General features: G+C 44.7%; 1 protein-coding gene across 4 annotated transcripts in view; it reads right to left on the reverse strand.

Annotated features, from left to right (window-relative positions):
- The window catches only part of PALM2AKAP2 (PALM2 and AKAP2 fusion), a 658,794-nt gene that overhangs the window by 102,192 nt on the left and 531,345 nt on the right, over positions 1 to 25,257 (reverse strand). Inside the window, exon 1 of one of the 4 annotated variants that reach the window (XM_012439059.3) lies at positions 20,981 to 21,214. The exons of the other annotated variants lie outside the window; for them this stretch is intronic. The gene's annotated coding sequence lies outside the window, so the exon portion shown is untranslated. Of the gene's footprint in view, positions 1 to 20,980; positions 21,215 to 25,257 lie in introns of those variants that run through there. 4 annotated transcript variants of the gene reach the window in all.

Below are 25,257 nucleotides of genomic sequence, written 5' to 3' on the forward strand. Positions count from 1 at the left end.
CCCAGAACATGGCTGATGGAAACAGCTGAAGGTTCTGCCCCATCAAGATCATGGAAGGGTTTAAATTAACCACATTAACAAGCCACAAGAATGATATGAAGTGGCCTTTACATACTAAAAATGAACCTGTCTTGTGATCAAAGGATATTTCTCTTCTGTTTCTGGGACCAACAAATGTTTTGAAGTCAACTAACAGGCATACACACATGATAATTCATATCTGTAGTTTTCAAAATGCTTTCTGCAGGTCAACTCATTTGATGCTTAATATGGGGGCAGACTTTATATTTATTGAAAATTTAGTATGCACCAGCCACGTCAGACTTGCTACCGCACTTAATTCTTAACAGCAGCAGCTAATCACAGGCATCACTGGCCCTATTTTGTGGTTTACAAAACCAAGGCTCTGACAAGTGGAATAACTCAATGGGGTCATTCTGGCCTCCCCACCTCTGCTGGGCTCTTTCCCTCCTACAACCCCTTCTTCTTAGAGACCTTTGATCTTGGTGTATCTGTGGATTACACTATGGCTTCAGAAAATAAAACATTTTGCAAATTAAGTCAAGGTGACATTGGAAAACGTCAGCTCCCTTCCTACACTAGGGTCTCGTTTCCATACTATAAGATCCTTCCATGGTGAACAGTCCCACACTCTGCCAACCAAGGGCTAATTATCTCTGGCACCTTGTTAACCCAGAGGTGTGGCAAACCAAGAAAGACGTTCTCTTTTAAGAAAGCTCCAGGCCAGGTGTGGCAGCTCATGCCTATAATCCCAACACTTTGGGAGGCCGAGGCAGGAGGATCACTTGAGGCCAGGAGTTCGAGACCAGTCTGGGCAACATGGCAAGACACTCTCTTGCTCAAAAAAAAAAAAATTTAAATTAGACAGCCATGGTGGTACACGCCTGTGGTCCCAGTTACTCAAGAGGCTGAGGTGGAAGGATCACTTGAGCCTGGAGGTCGAGGCTGCAGTGAGCTGTGATGGTGCCACTGCACTCAAGCCTGGGCAACAGAGGGAGACCCTGTCTCAAAAAAATTAATATATAATTCAGAAAAAAAAAAAGAAAGCAAGCTCCAATCTTGCCCTCACTAGAGAAAACCTCAGACCCACCACTAGAGCAGAGATTCCTGTATCATCTCATTACTTGCATGACATTAGCATGCTGTGTTACCAAACCCACTGTCATTCCCCTCAGCAACTACCACCACCCACACCCCTTATTTTCATGCTATTCAGCTGCCTCCTTTAAGGGAGAGGTACAGAAGCCTCATCGGGAAAACAGAAAAAGAACAGAAAAACAAAATCCACCAAGTGAAATCTGCTGGAGGCTTTGTCCTCCTTACCAATCCTTCATGAAAGTTTACTTAACTAAGATATAAATCCCAAAAGGATTATACATTCCATGTTCTGTAATTCTATCTGCCCCAAGTTCTACTGATACTCAAAATTATCATCTTACCAAAAAAAAAGAGTTTGGAACATAAACAAATACAACTCTAAACCCAATCTGGGAAATTCTTACTTGCTAAATGATCACTTGCCTAAAAGCCACAGAAATGGCATTTCAATCAGTGCTTCCTCATCATTATTATTCTTAAGAGATTTTGGCAAAATGAAAGCGTCAACATTTAAACAGACAAAATTAACCTCCAAGTTTCATGTTTGCTTTTAATGACAAATACAAAAATAAATTTTAAGGGAGCCCAACTACCTTACCTCCTTCAGCAGATTAAGCAATTGTCAACATAAAGGAAATTGTTGATCAGAAATTCCATTAGAAAGACAACACCAAAATAAAAAGAACCTCAACAAATAACAAAAATAAAAATAAAAATAAAATAAAATAAATAAAAAGAACCTCTAGGAGATGTCTAGGAAGCCGAGGTATCTTGCATTAATCTAAGCAAAGCTCAGAAGTCTGCAAATTGAAGTACAAACCATTCCGTATTAAGCAGCGTTTGCTGGGAAAACTTCATTAATACTAGTAAACAGAATACAAAGCAATATCCGAAAGAAAGCTGAGACTTTGATACGTTTTGTCTCTCACAATATTAGCTTACAGCTTAGTAACAGCCAGGGTGGAGAAGGAAATTCCTTTGTTCGCACCCACCCCACATTGATGCCTTTTTTAAGAGGACTGTGCACAATGCATTTTAAAAAATCTATTGTTGGGTGAAGGAGACTCAGATGTTTTTTTTTTTTTTTTCTCCTGGTCAATAATGGATTCAATTGCCTTGAAGTCAATGAACTCCTGGGTGGGAAATACCAAGACGCCAAACAAGAATAGAGTAACGCACCAGCCAGGCGACGTGTTTCAAACCCACATTCTAGAATACCTTTCAATAGTAAAACACTTCATTCAGCAAACGTTTTCAATGTCACTTTATCTGTAACTTTACAAGGTTTTCTTCATTATCATTACTAGAAAAATTAGAGTTTTCAATATTGAGATTTAAATAATCTAAATATATGAAGTCCTTAATTGAGAGATCAGCCACAATAGCACTGTTCTCCCAAGAGACTGAAACCTGGCATCCCACTCGGTAATCTGCCCAGAGTTGCAGAAAGCTAACTCCCTTGTCAGTTTGATAAAACAGACTAACGTTAGAATGACTAACGGTCATTCTCCTTCCCCATTCTCTATCTTCCCAGGGCAAAGAAAGCCAGGCCATATTTATTATTATCTATCATCTGATAAAACCAAAGGAAGAGCTCTCTCTTTCCTTGATGATGAGTCTCTAGAACTGAATACTGTCCTTGCTAAAACTATCATAATCTGAAAAGAAGGTAAAATAGGAAAGGCAGAATAGGGACCATGAATACCTGCAAAAAAACTAAGCAAACATAGATACTAAAAAGTATCTGTGGTTATATTAAAAAGACAAGAACAATATATTAAAAATAGTCAAAATGTTAGTGGGCAGTATGTTACCTCCTTTATATTTTAGTACTGAGTGCTAACCGTGTGCCAAGTTGTTTCAATCTTTACCTACTTTTTTTTTTTTTAAGAGACAGTGTCTCACTTTGCTGCCCAGGCTAGAGTGCAGTGGTGTGATCACAGCTCACTGCCGCCTTATGAGGAACTCCTGGGCTCAAGCGATCTTCCCAACGCAGCCTCCCAAGCAGCTAGGACTACAGGTGTGCACCATCATGACCAGCTAAGTTTTTCAATTGTTTTTAGACACAAGGTCTCGCTATGCTGCCCAGGCTGATCTAGAACTACTGGGTTCAATTAGCCTCCCAAAGCGCTGGGATTACAGGCATGAGCCACCATGCCCATCTTTTACCTACATTTACTCACTTAATCCTCTCAACAACTCTATGAGGTAAGTACTATTATCTGCATTTTACAGATGAGGAAACTAAAGCTTACAAAGGTTTAGTAATTCACCCAAAGCAACAAGGATGGTAAGTCACAAAGCCAGGATTTGAGCTCGGGCTTCCTAACTCTGGAATCCATGCTTTAAGTCCATAGTCTCTCTAAGGCATCCTTGTTCAAAAACTCCACGCCAGCCATTTTGCAAATCTACACCTAGGCTCACAGGATACATCTTGAACTGGTGTCTCCTACAACTTTTGCACCATGATTTACTTTTTCACATATCTGTTCTTTGCATCTTTGCTAGGGATAGTGAACTTCTTGAAAGGAGGGAACTGGGGAACCCTTCTGATGCCTGGAGGACCTCATAGATGGACTGCCCCTCTCAAAAACAAAGGCAAGACAAAAGGTGGAAGCAACCCAAGTGTCGAATGAACGGAGAAACAAAATGTGGCATATAAACACAATGGGGCGTTATTTGATTTTTTTACAGGAAGGAAATTCTGACACATGCTATAGCATGGGTAAACATTGAGGACATTATGCTGAGTGAAATAAGCCAGTCACAGAAAGACAAATACTATGTGATTTCACTTACATGAGGTTACGAGAGTAGACAACTTCATAGAGACAGAAAGTAGGACGGTGGGTGCCAAGAGCTGGGGAAGGAGGCAGAAGGAAGGGGCAGGCATTGTTTAATGCATACAATTTCAGTTTTGCAAGTTGAAAGAGTTCTGTGAATGGATGGTGGTGATAGCTGCCCAACGATGTGAATGTACTTAATACCACAAAACTGGACGCTAAAAAGTGGTTTAGATGGTATATTTCACATCGTATGTATTTTACCACAGTTAAAATAAAAAACAGGCCAGGCATGATGGCTTACACCTATGACTGCGTATTCTGGGACACCCAGGCAGGAGGATCGCTTAAGCTCAGGAATTTGAAACCAGCCTGGGCAACATAGTGAGACCCTGTCTACAGAAAATTTAAAAATTAGCCAGGCGTTGTGGTGCACACCTGTGGTCCCAGCCTCTCAGGAGGCGGAGGTGGGAGGATCGCTTGGGCCCAGGGAGATCAAGGTTGTAATAAGCCCCAGTCACACCACTGCACTCTAGCCTGGTGACAGTGAGACCTTTTCTCTAAGTAAATAATGATAAATAAATAAATGGCAGACAAAAAAGGACAACAACTAGAACAAATATCTACAGAAATGTCATGTTTACAGCCACGCCTTTGTGGGGTTGTCAGGCTGCCATTACGTAAGTGCAGGAAGCTGGCCCTCCACCAGAAAGTCACCCAACTTGTGGGACACCAAAGCCCACTGATGGGAACAAGCCATTCAACACTGTCACCGCTGTGTTTCTGCAGTCTTGCAACCTGCAGGTCACCCTCAGAACAAGCCCTTTCTGATAGCTGTGGAAGCAAGAGGAAACATCAAACTCTGAGAAAGTATGCCTTTAAGACCTCAACCTTTTCCTGTCTCATAGGCTGGTCCTGTGTAGGGCCCCGATATCTGGAGCTCAGTGTCAGAAGACAAGTCCAGGCATCAATCATTTCCCTAATCATGGGGCCACCGAGGCCCCAAAACTAACAAATGAGGGGTCGTTTCCACCTTGGAAATGTGCCAAGCCAACAGCAAATTGCAAAGGAAACAATACTGAGAAGTGTGACAGCTTGTGATTCCTTCGATGACAGAAGTAGGGTGATAAAGGAACTGCCCCAGTCCCAGGGCCAGAGAGCTGCTGTGGCAGTAGGAAGCAGTTCAACCCATATCCTTCTCTTTAAATCACAGTCCTGGCTGGGCGCGGTGGCTCACGCCTGTAATCCCAGCACTTTGGGAGGCTGAGGCGGGCGGATAGCCTGAGGTTGGGAATTTGAGACGAGATCAGCCTGACCAACATGGAGAAATCCTGTCTCTACTAAAAAATATACAAAATTAGCTGGGTGTGGTGGCACATGCCTGTAATCCCAGCTATTCAGGAGGCTGAGGCAGGAGAATCGCTTGAACCCTGAAGGCGGAGGTTGTGAGGAGCCAAGATCTCACCACTGCACTACAGCTGGGGCAACAAGAGCAGAACTCTGTCTCAAAACATCAATCAATCATTCACAGTCCTGTGGCCTCTGCTGAGGACATACCACTAACTATGCAGGCTTGAACTCCTGACTTCAAGCAACCCTCGTATCTCAGCCTTCCAACGTTCTGGAATTACTGTGAGCCACCGTTCCTGGACTCACTTGAACCCTCAAACACTTTCTGAGCCAATTTACTACTGGGTGTCTAGGACTTAATGTGTTCAAGACAGAGGCTGGGCTAGGAGGTCAGACAGGAGAGGTGCTTCCTTCTTGGGAAGATGAGTGCACACACCACTAGGGGATTCAAGCTGAATTTTCTCTTTGGCTTCCAAAAATTATCTTCTATGAACATTTTTTCTATCATAATCAATGTCTTCTTTTACTTCCTCTCCTTCCTCCGGCTCCTTAGGTATGTAGCCAGGCTTTTAACTCCTTGCTTCTGGGATCTCCTATTAAGGAGGAAAGATTCTTCTAGGGTTCTGTAAATATCTAAGCCATCAACAAGATTTGCAAGGTATTCTAGAAAGGCTCCTTTCCCCCTACACCCCTGGGTGTTTCACTCTGGTCCCTGGAAGCTCCTAAGGGAACTGGCAAGACTACGGAAAAGAGGAGCTCCGGGCTCTAGGTTCCCAGACTTACCAAGGATTTCCCGACCTGTCCCATGCCTGCATGGACTGGTAGAGGCCTCAAACTTGACCATGTGGACAGAAACTTTCAAAAGCAGTGGAGACAGGTGTTATGGAATGAATTGTGTGTACTCCTGCCCCACCCACCACTCCAATTCCTATGTTGAAGTCCTAAGCTCCAATACTTCTAAATGTGATGGTATTTGGAGACAGGATCTGTAAAGAGGTCATTAAATTAAAATGAAGTCTTTAGAATGGATGACTCTGATATGACTGGTGTTCTTATAAGAGGAAATTTGGACACAGACACACACGGAGGAGAGACCATGTGAAGACACAGGGAAAAGACGGCCATCTACAAGCCAAGACCTAGAACAGAACCTGTCCTCAGCCCTCAGAAGCAACCAACCCTGCGAACACCTTGATCTCGGTCTTCTAGCCTCTGTCAATGGAAGAAAGTGACGAGGCAAGTCTCAATCATTTTAGGAGATTTATTTGCCAAAGTTAAGAACATGCCTGGGAGACAGATCTGTGCCTTTCTCCAAAGATGATTTTGAGGACTCCAACTTTAAAGGAGAAAAGGCGGGATATTGAGAAGCACAGTTTTCACATAAACAAAAGGGGCAGAGGAAAAAATGTAGAGAATCTACATTTTACATAAGATAGCAGATAGCCGCAGACAAAATGGGGTAGGGGAACAATCAGATATGCATTTGTGTCTGGCAGGGCCTGGGTGGCTGCACCTGTAAAGAGAAGCTATCAATTTGCATTGCCACGTTGAAGTTTTAACAGCTCACCAGGAATTTCCCTGTGAGCAAAATATGGGTAAGGCTGGTATCTTTTCATCTTGAAGTCATCTTATTTAGAAACCAAAGCCAAAGCGGGGAGGGAGGTTTGCATGACTCAGTTCCCAGCCTGACTTTTCTCTTTGGCTAAATGAGTTTGGGGTCCCAACATTTAATTTCCTTTCACACCTGTCTGAGAAAATAGATTTCTGTTGTTTAAACTACCCAGGCTGTGGTACTTTGCTATGGCAGCCCTAGCAAACTAATACAACACATGTGCTGGAAACCACTGTTCATACGTATCGGATGGACCTCTTCCCACAACCTAACATATTCTGTTTTTTTTTTTTTTTTTTTTTTTGAGACGGAGTTTCGCTCTTGTTACCCAGTCTGGAGTGCAATGGTGCGATCTCGGCTCACCGCAACCTCCGCCTCCTGGGTTCAGGCAATTCTCCTGCCTCAGCCTCCTGAGTAGCTGGGATTACAGGCACGCGCCACCATGCCCAGCTAATTTTTTGTATTTTTAGTAGAGACAGGGTTTCACCATGTTGACCTGGATGGTCTTGATCTCTTGACCTCGTGATCCACCCGCCTCAGCCCCCCAAAGTGCTGGGATTACAGGCTTGAGCCACGGCGCCCAGCCCCAACCTAACATATTCTAAAACCTTAGGCCCTGCATGTAATCCTAGGGTGGGTGTGTCTAAAAATAATAGGTTACATTTTCTTATACTTGGACAGATTGAAGGCTTGGAGATAAAATTAGTTTATTTAAGTTTTAAAACGCCATTTTTTATGTGGTACACACATATACACCATGGAATACTATGCAGCCATAAAAAGGAACAAACTCATGTCCTTTGCAGAGACATGAATAGAGCTCAAAGCCATTATTCCCAGCAAACTAATGCAGGAACAGAAAACCAAACACTGCATGTTCTCACTGATAAGTGGGAGCCGAACAGTGAGAACACATGGACACAAAGAGGGGAACATCACACACCGGGGCCTCTTGGTGGGGGTGGGGAGGGAGAGCATCAGGATAAATAGCTAATGCATGTGGGGCTTAATACCTAGGTGATGGGTTGATAGGTGCAGCAAACCACCATGGCACATGTTTACCTATGTAACCAACCTGCACGTCCTGCACATGTATCCTGGAACTTGAAAAAAAATTTGTTTGTTGTTAATGCTATTTTCTTGTAAGCCTTTGTTTATGGACTGAGATTTATACCCCTAAACATGGTAAAAAGAGAGAGCAAGCTTAGTTTGTATTAAGCACCAAGAAGGCAGCATAATAAAGACAGGAATGATTAAGAGACTGTCTCTAACCACTAACCTATAGGGATTCAAACCCTAGCTTTGCCACTAACTGTGTACCCTTGCCTTAAACCCTTGTGTCTGTTTCTTCATCTGCAACAAAAAATTATAATAATGTTGGCTGGGCACGGTGGCTCACACCTGTAATCCCAGCACTTTGGGAGGCTGAGGCAGGCGGATCACCTGAGGTCAGGAGTTCGAGACCAGCCTGCACAACATGGTGAAACCCTGTCTCTACTAAAAATCCAAAAATTAGCCAGGCGTGGTGATGCGCAGCTGTTGTACCAGATACTCAGGAGGCTGAAGCAGAAGAATCTCTTGAACCCAGGAGGGTTCAAGAGGTTGCAGTGAGCCGAGATCAACCAGTGCACTCCACCCTGGGCAGTGAGATTCCATCTCAATATATACATACATATATAGACATATGTATATACACACACACACGTATGTGTATATATGTGTGTGTATCTCCCTCAAAGGTTGTTTTGGGGGTTAAATATGACAATCCACATATGGCACTGGAAATAGGGCCTGACTTTTCAATCAACATTCATTATCGGGGGCAGTTTAAACTCACTTTTATAACAGAGTATCTGCACTTATGCAAGATTGAACTCACTGAAAACACAAAAAAGTGTGCAGTTTTTTCAAAGTTAAGTTACACCCTTCTGAACAAAGCTTGATCACAATGTGTGGATGAAAACGGGCCCATGTTTAAGGTTCAAGGTTTTATTAAATTGTACCCATACATTGTGTTATATCTTCCTCCATTCATACAAACTCTGTTCTTAGTTTGGATTCATTCTTCATAAAGCTGCAGTAATTGTTAATTTGTCTTTGTTCAAGTATTTGCAAGTGAGTTGTACAATTATTTTTTTTTTTGAGACAGAGTCTCACTCTGTCACCCAGGCTGGAGTGCAATGGTGCACTCTCAGCTCACTGCAACCTCCGACTCCCGGGTTCAAGCGATTCTCCTGCCTCAGCCTCCCGAGTAGCTGGGACTATAGGCATGTGCCACCATGCCCAGCTAATTTTTGTATTTTTAGTAAAGATGGGGTTTCTCTGTGTTGGCCAGGCTGGTCTCAAACTCCTGACCTCATGATCTGCCAGCCTCGGCCTCCCAAAGTGCTGGGATTACAGGCACGAGACACCGCTCCTGGCCACAATGATCCTTGTTAGCATATTTCCAGGCAGACTTTGAAAAGGATAATTTGTAGCAAAGAAGGTTTAGTGGATCTCACAAGAGGATCATACCCAAGAGGACCCTTGTAGAGTTCATGAGATGTGACAAGATACTTTAGAGGGTGTGGGCTGGGAGAGGAGGTTACCTCACTAACGGGACAAAAGTCTCTAAGGAAAAAGACATACAAGCAGACATTGCCTTTAAAATTAAAGAACTACACACTAGAGGAAACAGACCTTCAGACAGGTTACAGGTAACTTAAACATAGCTAGAGTAAAAACTCCTGGACACATCGACTCTCTTTCCTCATGAGAGGTGATGGAGACAGCAGCTGTCTCAGCACCAGTTCTCACCCAGCACAGAAACTATGCAACGGGGAAAAAGTAGGGCCTGTGGGCCTGACCTTGACCAATTTATCTCACCTTTCCATCTTCCAAATGGAATTAAAACTACCCAAGGACTCCAAAGAGTAGTTGTGAAGGTAAAATAAAATTACCTGGCCCATCCCAGCACTTTGGGAGGCCGAGGTGGGCAGATCACTTGAGGTCAGGAGTGCGAGACCAGCCTGGCCAACATGGTGAATATTAAAAATACAAAAATTTGCCAGATGTCGTGGTGCACACCTGTAGTCCCAGCTACTTGGGAAGCCAAGCCAGAAGAATCGCTTGAACCCAGGAGGTGGAGGCTGCCGTGAGCCAAAATCGCACCACTGCCCTCTAGCCTGGATACAGAGTACGACTTGGCTCAATTAAAAAAAAAAAAAAAATTACCTGGCCCACAGAGGGCATTGAATCACAGACGACAATAATAAAAAGCCTAGTAGGCCATCTTGCAGACATCCTGATCTCTGGTTTTCTTTCTCTCATTTATATACCTTTAAGACTGCTATATTTTAAAAATTGTTTCTGATGTTGATTTTCAAATACTTTTCTCAAGACAATTACTACACTAAAAATCAATGACCAGGTGCCAAATCTTCCCTTTCTGGGCATAACTGATAATCCTCCATAGACACTGCTCTCGTGTTCCCCACCCGCCAGTCGTTCCCCATATCTCCCTATTTGTCTAACGCAGAGCCCTCTGGAGCAGATCAGATGGTGAGGTGGAAAAACACAGGCTTCCCAGTCCCGGGAAGACACATTCCACTCTGGCCAGAAACCTAGCACTCTGGCTTCTTCTGCCCTAGCTTCTGAGACCAAAGGCCAGGCTTGAATGTCCTGCAGCTGGCAAGTCCCTGCCCACACCTCCTTTCACATCGATGGCCCCACATTTCCTTTGCAAAGGAGAATAAAAGTTATGAAAAGACGATGCACAGGAATTGCAAAAACATTGTATTTTTCTTGGAATGCCTTGGTCTTAAATCCAGTTTGGGTTCCGAAACTTGTCTAGCATAATCTATTTCAAGTATAATGTCCACTAAAAAGTAGTAGAAAATGATTGTTCTAGTACCAACAATTAAAGAAAGCAGGGGGACATAAAAGAACAACAATAAAAACACCAACTGTTTCAGAATGCTGTACTTCAAGAAAAAGCAAGTTAATTTAAGAGCAAAAACAAGACAGAAGACATTTTTGGCAACTCCCAAGGGGATTCTCACAACTGGAGAGAGACAGAGGATGGAGAACAGATCTTTATTGAATATAATTCCACTTCAAAACATTTTTCAATGGCTGGGTGCAGTGGCTTACACCTGTAATCCCAGCACTTTGGGAGGCCGAGGCAGGAGGATCACTTGAGGTCAGGAGTCCCAGACCAGCCTGGCCCACATAGTGAAACCCTGTCACTACCAAAAATACAAAAATTAGCCGGGTGTGGTGGTGCATGCCTGTAATCCCAGCTACTAGGGAGGCTGAGGCAGGAGAATCACTTGAACCCAGGGAGTGGATGTTGCAGTGAGCCGAGATCGCACCACTGTACTCCAGCCTGGGCAACAGAGCAAAATTCCATCTCAAAAAATAAATAAAATATAAAATAAATTTTCGATCAATATACAATAAGCATGCTGATTTTACTTCCCAGTATTGATACAGGTTGCTTTTCAGCTCAGAAAAGGAAGAAAGAGGAGAAAAAAAGGGAGAGAGATGGGGGACGGAGGACAGATTTTTCCAGATGTTCTGGGCCAGGATCTAAAGAGAAAGGGAAGGAAGGTGGGAGAAAGGATAGGTGTCCACCAGTTGGAGTGGCTACAGTGTGGTGGAACTGAAGGAGTTGAGTAAGAAGCAGCGAGGTGTAGATCCACGCAGGCAGGGAGGAAAAGATGGTAGGAACAGGGCTTTGGCTCCATTTAGCAATTATTCGTTTATTTGCGTTCTTCCCCCAGCCTCCAGGTGGCACAACTGACCCAGTGTATCTTGCTTGAGAACTGAAAGGTAGGACAGAGGCCAGGGCAAGTCTTAGGAATAAAACAAAGAAACAGAAGTGACTGTTGCCAGGCAGGATTAACAATGGGAGGGAAAGTTGCCTTGTAGCACCCTCAGGGGTGGGTACTCAGTACATGCTCAGAAACTTCCACTGCATCCTTGATATTCTCGTTTGAGAGTCTGACACTGTCAAAACTCTAATGGAAATCTTTCATGCTTCAATTTAAGCTCTTTTTCTCTTTTCAAGTCCCAATAAAAAGATTCCCATTTGCATAGCACACTGCAATTTGAATCAACTCATTTAAGATCTACTTCCTAGAAATTTGCATACATCTGAGGCTAGAAACATATCTACAGGATGTGAATTCTAGATCTGGACAACTAGACCGGGGTTTTTCAACATCAGCACCATTGATACTTTGTGCAGGATAGTTCTTTGTTGGTGGAAGGGGTGTCCTGTGTGTTGTAGAGTGTGTAGCTGCAGCCCTGGTCTCTATCCACCAGATTCTAATAGCACCCTTCCTCCCTCACTAAGATAGACCAATCTTTCAGGTCCAGTCTACACATTCAAGTCTTGAGTCTTGGCCAGGATGCACAGTGCTAACTGCCAGACCTTCCTCTTCTCAGCAGAGCTCCCTCACACAGTAACATGCTCAGGAATCATTAGGGATTTAAAATGCAGATTCTCATTAAGTAGGTCTGGGATGGGGCTCAGGATGCTGTAGGTGTAACATGCTCCTGGGTGATAGGACTGCTGCAGGTCCCCAGACCACACATAGAGTAGCAAGGCCCTACAGCACTGGTTTAGTAAGAGAAGGAGCTGGGTAGGAAAACTGACCTGACATTATGTAGCTGTGGTACCCCTGACTGGTTATATGCCTTCCAAATGTCTCAGTATCTCCATTTGAAAAATGATGGTGACTACAAAGATTAAGTAAAATAATGGAGGCAGGAGTTCAAGGTTGCAATGAGCTATGATCACCCCACTGCACACCAGCCTGGGTGACACAGTGAGACCCTGTCTCTAAAAAAGTGGAGGTAAAGCAACCAACTTAGCATCTGACACTTAAGAAATATTAATTCCCTCCCCTTTAGCTCCTCCCACCATCTGCCTGGGAAACTTAAGATCAAGGCATCCCTGGGGATTACAGGGAATTCCCTAGAAGATAAAACTTAGTTCCACTATGAATGGTCAAGTGGGGAGGGAAAGACTTCTTCTCTTTTCATTCCTCTATCTCAACACCCTTTATGCCACTCACACTATAATATCTGTCATCCTTGGGAGGCTGTGGATTGTTTTGAGAATGAATCATACCATAAAAAGAATATTTAAAATGATATACACATTGTGATTCCATTCAAAAGCAATGCCTCCCACTCTTGAGCCCATCTCTGCCCTGCATTTAACACTGAACTATTCTCTAAAGGAAAAATAATCCCAAACAGGAATCATCAAGTGCTTTGGGTATGATCTGTTTCCAAATACAATCTATTCATTTTTTTCCCAAAAAATGAATAAATTCTGCTCATCTGTAATTGTGTCTGAGGAAAATTCTTCCTATTCTTTGCAAGTATAAAATGTTCTGATGCAAAATATTAATTTGTCAAGCTAAAATACGGCTTTGGAATCACATAGCACATGCCACATAGACTCTATCTGGATTTTAATTGACACAGAGACGGTGCTTTTCAATTAGGGTTGAGAAGTACTTGAATTTTCTGGAATATTAACTAAAATTTATTCCTTTGGGAAAGTCATTCCCCAACCCACCTAAATAAAAATGGCTAAACAATTTCTCCATTTGTAGGAAGTATCAAAAAACTTGAGCCAGGCGCTGTGGCTCACACCTGTAATCCCAGCACTTTGGGAGGCCGAGGTGGGTGGATCACCTGAGGTCAAGAATTTGTGACCAACCTGGCCAACATGGTGAAACTCCATCTCTACTAAAAATACAAAAATTTTCCACACACTGTGGTGCACACCTGTAATCCCAGCTACTTAGGAGGCTGAGGCAGGAGAAGTGCTTAAACCTGGGAGGCAGAGATTGCAATGAGCCAAGATCACACCACAGCACTCCAGCCTGGGCAACAGAGCAAGATGCCGTCTCAAAAAAAAAAAAAAAAAAAAGAGGCCCCTTTTTTTCACCATGTGAAGACACAGTGAGAAGGTACCATCTATGAACCAGAAAGCAGCCCTCACCAGACTGCCTCCAAATCTACCAGGGAACTTGGACTTGATCTTGGACTTCCCAGACTTCAGAACTGTGAGACATAAATTTCTGCTCTTTATAAGCCACCCAGTCTATTCTGCTATTGCAGTCCAAATGGACTAAGACATTTGCTACAGCACATGCAAAGCAATAAAATGCATCTTTATATAGTTCCAAGAGAGGTTCATGTTTCTGGACCTGCATTTATCTCTCTTTATACATGAAGTCAATTTCTCACCAATCCCATGAAGCAGGTAAGGCGTTCAGGGGCTCCAGACGGCATAAAGCTCAAGAAGAATCCACAGACCTTTTGAAGCAGCTCCAGGATTGCCCCTGAGTCCTAGTGGTGAAATCACTCAAGACCTAAGGCAGGCAAGTCAGGATTTATCAGCTGACCACAGAATTTCGCTGGCGATCTGGTCCAGGGCACATTTCCTTCTGTTGTAAGTTAAGAGATAGGACTGCTCGTGTGGGCTGGTGAGGAATTACTCACTATCCACTACAGGCTTGTGCCCTAAGGCAATAAGTTCTAAGCTTTGTTTGGCATCAACAGAAGAGCAGGTTTCAAGGACAGCATCCAGGATCCTCTCAGATGTGTGACCCTGATGGTCTGTGCCAAGGCCCAGGAATCCCTACATACATCCTGGTAGTGATTGAATCACACGTCCAGATACACTGCCCATGTGAACAAGGCAGATTCCTAGGAAATAGTGCAGGATCAAGGTTGTTAACAGAGGATAGGCACTGGAGAGCTGGTGGACCAGAGTTGGAGGTCCCCTATCTTCAGACATTTTGAGGGGGGATTTTCCCTCCAGCAGACACTCACTGTAAAGCAAATGCTTCACAGAGGCACTAGAACCTGGGTCAGGTGCCACAGTGTTCTGCTTTTTCAAACCTATTGCTTGTGAATCCCCAGCTACTCTTTCTTTTCTTTTTTTCTCTTTTTCTTTTTTTTTTTAAGACAGGGTCTCACACTATTATTGCCCAGACTGGATTGCAGTAGTGGCAATCATGGCTCATGCAGCCTTGATCTCCTGGGCTAAAGCAATCCTCCCACCTCAGCCTCCCAAAGTGCTGGGATTACAGACATGAGTCACCATGCCCAGCCCCCAGCTACTCTTTCTAATCAACTTACTTCTTTATATGTATGGGCTCATCCCAGTCTAAGACAGCAGCACAGGCTAGCAGCTCTCACTTGGTGGAAAGGTTTGGACCAACCGTGGAGGATACCTTCTATATGTTTTTGTTTAAAAGAATGATTTGTAATGATTAAGAGTTAATTCAAAACAATTTTTCTGCTGTATCCAATACACCTGGTGCTATGTAATAATCCATCCAAATCTGCACCCGCAAATCTGTGAAAAGCTAAATAATAAGAAAAAATGAACTGGATTAAGTGGGCTTCTCAGCTCTTCTGAAAACCTTTTTTAACTGTCATTGAAAATCTACCCAGAATCTTGCAATCGTGTGGGCAGTCCCAGTAACATCCAACATACTGTGGGTCACTGAGTGAACTTTAAAACCAGGATTAGGGTTCTGAAAACTGGGGTCCATTGTCCCAATGAGGACCAATTCCTGACTTATTCAAAGTTTAAAGAGGGATCAAGCAATGAAAAATAGAAGAATTACCAATAGTACAAGTGCTTCAGCGGTGAGAGAATGTCAGCTAGACACCCCCTAAGCCGGGGGGAAGCCAGGTTTCAAGAATTTCCATGTTCAAAGCTACTTGATCAGTGTGAAGGATGAACAATTGATCTGCTGCACAACTGCTAGCATTTGAAGTATTGACTTTAGGCCAGCACATGGTGACTCGTGCCTGTTGTCCCAGCACTTTAGGAGGGTAATTGTGGAACTGCTTGGGAGGCCAAGGTGGGAGGATTGCTTGAGCCCCGAAGTTCAAGACCAGCTTGGTCAATGTAGTGAGACCCCATCTCTGCAAACAACACAGAAACAGCCAGGCATGGCGGCATGCACCTGTAGTACCAGCTACTCAAGAGACTGAGACAAGAGGATCACTTGAGCCCAGGAGTTCGAGACTACAATAAGCTATGATCGCGCCACCGCACTCCGGCCTGGGTGACAAAGCGAGACCTTGTCTCAAAAAATAAAAATAAAAAAATAACAATAATAACAATTAATTTTAAAACTGTTTACTTATCTTTGCATCTGTAATGAAGATGAAAGAAGGCTTTTGTTAATTTAAGAACAACCAATTTTGGGGGGAATACAACATGTACAAGGTGCTTATATATCCATCTGATTTTACGCAAGTTTTGAAACAGGTGGGTTTTGGTATCTCCATTTTGACAGATGAATGAACTAAGATTTTGTTTATGTGGCAGACCAAGATCTCACAGAGAACTTGGCTGAGACACTAGGGTGCTTTGGGCATGCTGTGGTTCCGGATAATGGGGGCACTACAGTATCTGCATATTTGGCCTTGCCACTCCATCTGCTCTAATCAGCCATCAAAAACAACCACAAAAGTCCCTGCCCATATCTAAGGGGAAAAAAAGGGTTCAAAGCATAGTGACCTTCCCCAGTAAGTTCCACAGCTCTCTCCTTTTCCCTGGCATTCATGCCACACCCCCGTCAACCAATGCATGCATCCTTCCAGGGCTTAGAAGAAAAAAACAAAAACCCCAACCCCTCAAACCTACTCGAGGAAAGCTACATCATCTCACCCTCTGCCTGTATAAGGACCCCAGCAGCAGCAGTCTGCCTCCACAGGGCACCTTCTCCAGTTGCTTGGCCCATGTGGGCACTCTAAGACTGCCATCAAGATGGGAACAAATTCCAGTTACATGTCTCTTTTTTTTTTTCAGAGAGAGTCTCGCTCTGTCACCCAGGCTGGAGTACTGTGGCTCCATCTCGGCTCACTGGAACCTCTGCCTCTCAGGCTCAAGCGATTCTCCTGCCTCAGCCTCTCAAGTAGCTGGGATTACAGGCACCCGCCACCATACCTGGCTAATTTTTGTATTTTTTTAGTAGAGACAGGGTTTCACCATGTTGGTCAGGCTGGTCTCGAACTCCTGACCTCAAGTGATCTGCCCACCTCAGCCTCCCAAAGTGACCCAGTTACATGTCTCCACAAGGACTGGTAGCCCTGGTGCTCCTAGAAGGGAGACAGGAGTACGAAAAGGAAAGGGAGGCATGGCAGCCCGAGTATGTTCTCAGTCTCTTTCCGTCATGCCCTGTCTTCTCCAGCCCCTCCTCAATCCCAGAATCCACCTCAAGAGGAAAAAGGAACCCACCACCAAACCCTGGAGAAAGCACATTCTGTTTTATAGCAGAAAGAAAAGAGAGACTCCATCCTTTTCTTTTCTGGCACTCAGCTTTCAAGAAAATGAGACAAATGACAGAAATTAAATTTATACTGGAGATTTTCGTTTTCTAAAAAGCTAGCCTCCAGAATCTGCCCTGCAGGAGTTCCACAATTACACTTCTATAATCCTATTAAATCACAACTCGTATCTATGCTAATATTATGCTGAGGCCACAAAATCCTGAACTGTCAATGGGAAGACAACAGCACATTAACCACCAGTCAACTCATCAAGGCAATTAGGCAGAATAGCTAACCAGGGGTTACATCTTAGGAATACTTGCATCGACAATGGATGAAATACATTTTTAAAACTTAGATTTAATTATCAGGTATTATGTTACTTGAAGTACCCCATTTCTTTAATACTCTAATTAATTAAATACTACTTAAAATCACATACATCAACTCAATAACTTTCTCTGAGCAAAACGGTAGATTTTCCTTTTAGAATAGAGATAGTTTTAACTTTTCTATAATATATTCATGAAAAAATGTGTTTGAAGGGAAAATGTCCAAAGTTTCAACAATAATCTTACATGTTCATGGAGGAGACTATTTTACAAAGAGCAAGATACACATATATATAAATTACCATGGTCCATAGTGACATTCTTCCTTGAGACCCAAGCCACCCGAAGTGCTGCTGGGTGAGGCTCATGGCAGTGAGAGAATGTGAAGTTGAAGCTGTTTTATTATTTTATTTTCAGTTTTACAGAAATTCTGCCTTTGGGGTGTTGAGTTTGCACAGTATAAAGAAAATGGTGCAATTTGCTACCAAAACTGTTGTTGAAGCTCATCAGGATATTAATCAATTACTTCAAACTTCCAGTAGCTGACACCGAATCCCTGATCAATAACCTAAGCAAACGGTGACTACTCTGTTTCTCAAGATCAAAGAACAGTCATTCCAAAAGCTAATTCAAGATAGAGCACCAATTCTACTGGTGCCGAATCATGTATAAAATTAAAGACTGGGACTAAACAGTCTATCCTTGGTCTTCAGAAGTAACTTTTCAGCATGCTCCTGTTTCACTTGTTAAAAATCCCTCAATACAACCTACATCCAAATTCAATTTCATCTTCATGCAAAACATTACTCATTACCTTAATAAGCAGAGACCGGTAATAACTGTTATAGAAATCTAGGACATGGGTATTTTAAGAGCCCACCAAATCTGTGATGGTTATTGTTTAGATTACTGTAATTATCTAGACAATAATTAAAACGACTAGAAAGTCCAAAATGTTTGCATTTTTGGAAGTAATATTTGTTATATTAGTTCTATAAGAATATATTTAAAGTTTTATAAATAAAACCAGTAGCTTATTCGCCCCTCACTTGATAATGAAGTTAAGACAACCTACTTATCTTTTTTATTAGCCCGAGGTCCTGAGGCTACTGAGTCAGGATAAGCCACTTATGAAAGTGAAATAACTTCAAACTCTCCAGGCAGGAAGTCGTGCCAACTGTCATGCCAGAACTATGAGATAAGGGGCATTTCAAAACGTTTGTCCCATCTCAAAGCCCAGCTATTCCTCTCATTCTAGCATTTCAGCATCCCGGAAAGAAAGTGAAATGAACTCTACAGCAGCGTCTGTTAAGTAAAGATCTGAGAGGCAAGCATTACTTTTGCTGTTCCTGGCTCAGGACTAATTTTGTTGGTGCTGTCCAAGATAATTGCACGAAACTTGTGTGCCTCCACTCAAAGAAGATGCCATTTCAAGGAAAGGGCCAGGCCAGGCGCGGTGGCTCACTCCTGTAATCTCAGCACTTTGGGAGGCTGAGGCAGGTGGATCACTTGAGGTGAGGAGTTTGAGACCAGCCTGGACAACACGGTGAAACCCTGTCTTTACTAAAAATACAAAAAATTAGCTGGGCATGGTGGTGGGCACCTTTAATCCCAGCTATTCCGGAGGCTGATGCAAGAGAATTGCTTGAACCCAGGATGCGAAGGTCGCAGTGAGCCGAGATCGCGCCATTGCACTCCAGCCTGGGCAACAAGAGCGAAACCTCGTCTCAAAAAACAAAAACAAAACAAAACAAAACAAAACAAAAAACAAAAAAAGGAAAGGAAAGGGCCAAGGATCAAAACTGGGGAGGAGACAGCCAGCAGCAGAGCACTGCTTAAAACATTCTTTAAGTCAAGTCTTTATGTTTAAAGAAACAGAGTCAACTCCTTACTGGATACACCTCATTTCTAGACATGTTACTATGAAATTCTATTCATCAACGTTGGGGAAGCTGCCAGACTGGAAAAAAGAGAAGTTTAGTTAAATTTAAATTAAGAACATTTCCAGAAAGAAAAGTTTGATGATTAAATGAACTCTGATCCGAACAAAAGACAAGGAAGCAAATTCCCTGGGATCCCATTGGCGAGGTGGGTTTGTACTCATGCAGCCTCCAGAAACCTGTGAAATGGGAGTTGAGATAGAAGAGCGCTTCCTGGGAGACATGGACTTGTTCCCAGATTGAAAGATGCAATAGAGAGAGACGTATAGACGTGTGAGTGGGTGAAGTTTCTTTTCAAAGAGAAATATTATACATTTAGGAAGTCTTCCCAAGTCACCTGCGCTGCATTGTACTTACTGATTTGTTAAAGTCCGATCTGACCAGGCAGCCTATCAGAACCAAACCCCTGCTACCCTACACGGGAAACTGGGTTTCCTGGGTCTGGAGAGAGAATCCACCATCTCTCTAAACGAGTCACTTCCCAGATGCCCTCTTTGTGGGTCGGGAGGGATCCCCCGGGCTGGCGAGCGCCTGGCATCCACGTGGGAGAGCTCAGCCCGCTGCACTCTGTCTCGCCCTTTGCCTCACCCGGCCACCAGCGCCACGGCTCCCTGCTCCGGGCTCCCAGCTCTCCCGGGCTCCGTTTTACTCCCCTCCCGTCCACTCCGTTTCTCTTGGATTTCTCGAGGCCACCAGTGTCTCCTTGCTCTGGTTCTTGCAGGCGCGCCGCCTCCACGGACATTACAGGCACGGTTTGCCCAGCGCTCTCCCTCACGGCCTGCTTCTCCCATAGCCCAGAGTGTCACCAAGAAGGGCCCATAGAGAAGCAAGCTCCGCTTTTTTCCGGATAAGAAACCACTTCCTAACTGCTGAGGTCCCAGCCTCAGGCCGATCTCTGGCTCAGGTCGAACCCGGACCGCTCTCTCCCTTCCCCGGGCGGAAGGGTCTGCTGACTCCTCTGCGTCATCTCCCGAGTTCAGCTCCCTGGACCCCACTCCGAAAGACTCCAGCTGGGGCTGGGGCCCCTGCGCTCCCTGACTTCGGTCTCTCTGCAAAGTTCAGGACTTGCGAAAATGCCCCAGGCGCTGCCACCCAAAAGCCAGGACCCGTGCCTTCCTCGAGAGCTACAAGGAACCGCTGCACCTCCCTGTGCCTCCGGGACAGGAGACGCGGCCACAACCACGTTTGATTTAACTGCTTTTCCTGAAAAGGACACATACAGCGCAGCTGTGTGTGTGTGCGAGGGGAAGCCGAGTCCTGAGTTTATTTTTTAAAGCATATATAAGTGATAATAAGCATTGAACAAAGCAGCCAAAGGCTTGGCCCTCCCGCAAACCTAGGAATTCAGATCCACATGGCCACAGCCCCTTCAGCCGGGCCCTCTCCCGGCACACGCCCCGCTTCACAAAGACCACAAAAAGCCCTTTAAACGCCCGCGGTGCTTCCAAGGACTCCCAGATCTCTAGCCCTTCCTCGGCCACCCCTTCCTCACACCCGAGGACACTCCAGCCCCGGTGTCCTCTCCACCCCAGCTTAGACACCCACCTCTGGGCGCCGACTCCCGGGGGCGCAGTCCTGGGGCTCTGCTCCCGCGCTGCGCGGCCGCTGCCTCCTGCTCCGGGGGTCCAGGAGACTCCGGGGGAAGGCGCGCAGCAGCCCCGGGCTGGGGCCAGCGCATCTGCAGGGAGTGGCCGCCTCGGGGCGCGCTGGAGGGCGGGGAGCCCCACCCTCCTGCTCCCGGGGCCCGCCCCTTCCCCGCCCCCTCGCTTCCCTTGCAGTCGCCCTGCGCCGGCGGGCCGCCCCTCCCTTCCCCTCCTCTCCCCATCCACCCACTCCTCTCGTTGACTTCGGCGGAATCTATGCACAAACCTAGAAATGAATGAATGGAGAGACTGGAGGGAGAGAGACTGGAGAGACGGAGGGATGGATGTGGCGCGCAAGCTGAGTACTTCTTAACTCAGGGGAGCGCTGTGTCTGGGTATGTGGACACTTGTTGGCGCACTGGGCTTTGGGGCCGGGTGGCGTGTCGCCGTGTGTGCACGCGGACGTGTGTGTTGGTGCACACATGTGCGCCTGAGCGTATGTGGAAATGTGCAAGTGCCTGTGTACGCTCAAAGGCCAGGAGCTGCTGAGTTCCCACTCAAGCGAGAAGAGAGACCCTCGTCCTTTACCCAGCACCACGACTGTCCTCAGGATCAGAGCGACCCCCGGAACTGGTTGGGAAGTGCGTCTTTGTGGTAGTAATGGTGTCTCCGTGTGTTTGGGGACTCCCCTGATAGGGTTCAGAGGCCAAAGTGTGGACAGAGGTGCTTCCAGCTCACTGGCTCGCCAGAGCCTTCCTGCTGCCCTCCGTGTAGTGGCAGCCGGTGGCCCGGTGTCAGAGCGCGTGTGCTAACAAAGCCAGCGGAGGGGAAGGAGGCAGCTGATCTGCAGAGTGGGGCTGGATTAGGCGGGTGGCCAGCTATCCCTCACTCTGGAGCTGTCTGAAATTTCAGTCTCTCATCCCCACCCCCACCATGAATATTTAAATAATGTTAATGACCCTTTGAAAATGAACCGTCTGGAAATCCTGAGAGAGGACACGCACACACAAACACCCCACCTAGAAAACAGCACTTTTCAAAAGCAAGCTGTGGTCTTACTCCGCTTTAGGTGGCCGCATTCATTCTCCGGAGGGAAAATCACCAAACTCAGATTTCTTGAATTCAGCTTTGCACGAGGCATGATTTTTCCCAGTAATTCTCTCTCCCCAGCTTTGCAAGTAGCCCTCACACTCTCAGTTAGGTTTCCCCCCAGGGGCAGTCTGTTTTCCCCACCCCTAGACAAGGCCCTGGGGTGCTCTTCTGGGAGTCAATTTTACATGTCAAACACAGCAGGGAAAGACAATAACCATGGCCTGATTCTACTTTCCTAACCCACAAAGGTCCCCGATTTCCAATACAAAGAAATAATGCCCTTGGGAACTACCCAGAAAGCCCGTCCAGGCTAACGGCAACATAAATAGTACCTCCAGAGAAAATACTTCTTCCCTGCCTTAAGCTCTATTCACACTTTCATCCAGGGAAGAGGACGAAGTCTACAAAGGGACATCAGCTGTTTCAGGGTTCCTGAAGGTCAATAGGCTCCTTTTCCTTGGCATTTAGGAATGGTTTCACCATCCTTTTTGCCTGTTTGTCTCTTACGCTATTGAATTTCAATAGAATTTACTGACCAGTAGTCAGAGATGCCAGAGCTTCAGCCTTGATTCAACTTTTTCTTCCTTCCTTCCTTTTTGTTCTTTTCTCCTCCTGTCACCGATTTAAGGAGTTAAATATTTGGGTGTCCTACATCCTGATCTATTTTTAACGTTTTAATGCCATGTGAAAAACTCACATTGAGTGTGCTTGGGTATCACATTTATTTATATGGACCACAGACTCTCTAAAGAATGTTAGAATTGCAGCAGATGGGAGGTTTTATAAACAGTATCATGGCAGGTACTTCATCACTCTCTTCTCATATTTTCCTAAATTAGAAAAAGTGTGAAATTTACAAACAAAATTAGTTGCATTATTAGAAAGAGTAAAGGCTGGGCGTGGTGGGGCACGCCTGTAATCCCAGCACTTCAGGAGGCCAGGCGGATCACAAGGTCAAGAGATTGAGACCATCCTAGACAACATGGTGAAACCCCCTCTCTACTAAAAACACACAAAAAATTAGCCAGGCATGGTGGCATGCGCCTGTAGTCCCAGCTACTCAGAAGGCTGAGGCAGGAGAATCGCTTGAACCCGAGAGGCGGAAGTTGCCAGGAGCGGAGATCACGCCACTGCACTCCATCTCAAAAAAAAAAAAAAGAGTAAAGCAATTATATAAACTTTATTCTGAATCACTTCTTTACTAAAGCAATGTCAATGCTCTGTTAATATTAATTTTACAGTTCTAGAATATTATTCTTCAGAAAACTATTAGGAATATTAATTTAGGAAAAATCTATGCTCAATAGATATTAATTTATAAGAATATTTTCTTCCACCTTCCGAATTATTAAAGAGGTAACCATGATTAAACATTTTTAATATAAAAGGCTTGGTACATACCAGATGCTCAGAAATAGTTGTTTAATTTGTTCAATGAAATCCATGCAACAGTATGAATGGCTGCATGCAAAAGTAAACACTGTTTTTAATTAACATTTTCTCATTTATTTTCTCCTAGGCCAGTGGTTCCCAATTGAGGGTGATTGAACTCCCCAGGGGACATTTTGGCAATGTCTAGAGACATTTCTTATTGTCACGATTAGGGGGGTTGCTACTGGCATCTACAGGACAGTGCCCCACCAACAAAGAATTATTGAGACCTAAATATCAGTAATGCTGAGGTTGAGATATCTTGCCCCAGAATTTTTCGAAGCCAGTACTGAAGACCACAGATAGTAGAACCTCCCTGATGCTTATTAAAAAGATTCCTGGGCTCCACCTTTAACTACTGAATCAGAATGTGTGGGGCGGGGCCAAGGAAACTTTCTTAACAGCTCCCAGATGATTCTTAAAAACATGAAAGTGGCTGGGCGAGGTGACTCACTCCTGTAATCCCAGCACTTTGAGAGGCTGAGGCGGGAGGATCACAAGGTCAGGAGTTCAAAACCAGCCTGACCAACATGGTGAAATCCCATCTCTACAAAAAATACAAAATATATATATATATTAGCCAGGCATGGTGGCACACGCCTGTAATCCCAGCTATTCAGGAGGCTGAGACAGGAGAATTGCTTGAACCCAGGAGGTGGAGGTTGCAGTGAGCCAATATCCCACCACTGCACTCCAGCCTGTATGACAAAGTGAAACTCCGTCTCAGAAAAAAATAAGCAACATGGAAGTTCGGGAAACACTGGCCGTGGGCAAGGTTAGCTTTATCACCCGCTGCCTGCTTGTGGTTCATCACATCCTATGTGTGTTAACATAATAATGATTATTAGAGCTGAGAATATTTTATAATAAAAGAAGCATATTGGCTGGGTACAGTGGCTCATCCCTGTAATCCCAGGACTTTGGGAGGCCAAGGCGGGTGGATCAAGAGGTCAAGAGATCAAGACCATCCTGCCCAACATGGTAAAACCCCGTCTACTAAAAATACAAAAAAATCAGCCGGGCGTGGTGGCACGCGCCTGTGGTCCCAACTACTCAGGAGGCTGAGACAGAAGAATCGCTTGAACCCAGGAGGTGGAGGTTACAATAGCCGAGATTGAGCCACTGCACTCCAGCCTGGTGACAGAGCGAGACTCCGTCTCAAAAAATAAAAATAAAAATAAATAAAAGCAGCGTATTTACTCTCCTAGATGTACTTTAGGAGCAAATGGTTATTAATTATGTGAGAGAAATATGACTCGAACGGGTAAATGTCACGTGTTCCTGCAGGCCCTCTACCATCAAGGGCACAAAATCTTCCATGGAAGTTTTTTTGCGGGGAGAGGAGATAAAGATTTCTTTCATTGTGGCCGAAGTGTGCATTTTTACTCACATTGCCTCTCCCATGTGCTGGCCCACTTTAAACTATGCCCCTGAGCAAGAGTGGCCTCCAGGGGACCCAAGAAGTGGAATGTTCTTTCTAGAAAAACACACAAAGTAAAGTAATAGCTTTCTGGGGAAGAAGTTAGCCTAGATACAGGTTGAGAAAAGCTCTTCTCCTCTCTCCCCAGCTGAGTAAAATGAACTAAATCCAGCAAATAATAATGGTCTGGCAGTAGACACATGACCCCAAACTTAGAGAAAAGTAGAAGCTGAAAAATAGACTTACAAGTGTCTCAGAGAACTGATCTGAAAACCAAAAGGTGGGGGCAAGACAGG

Source organism: Aotus nancymaae, unplaced genomic scaffold (genome assembly GCF_030222135.1).
Source record: "Aotus nancymaae isolate 86718 unplaced genomic scaffold, 86718_ANA_hifiasm-v0.15.2.pri h1tg000003l, whole genome shotgun sequence".
Lineage (NCBI taxonomy): Eukaryota > Metazoa > Chordata > Mammalia > Primates > Aotidae > Aotus > Aotus nancymaae.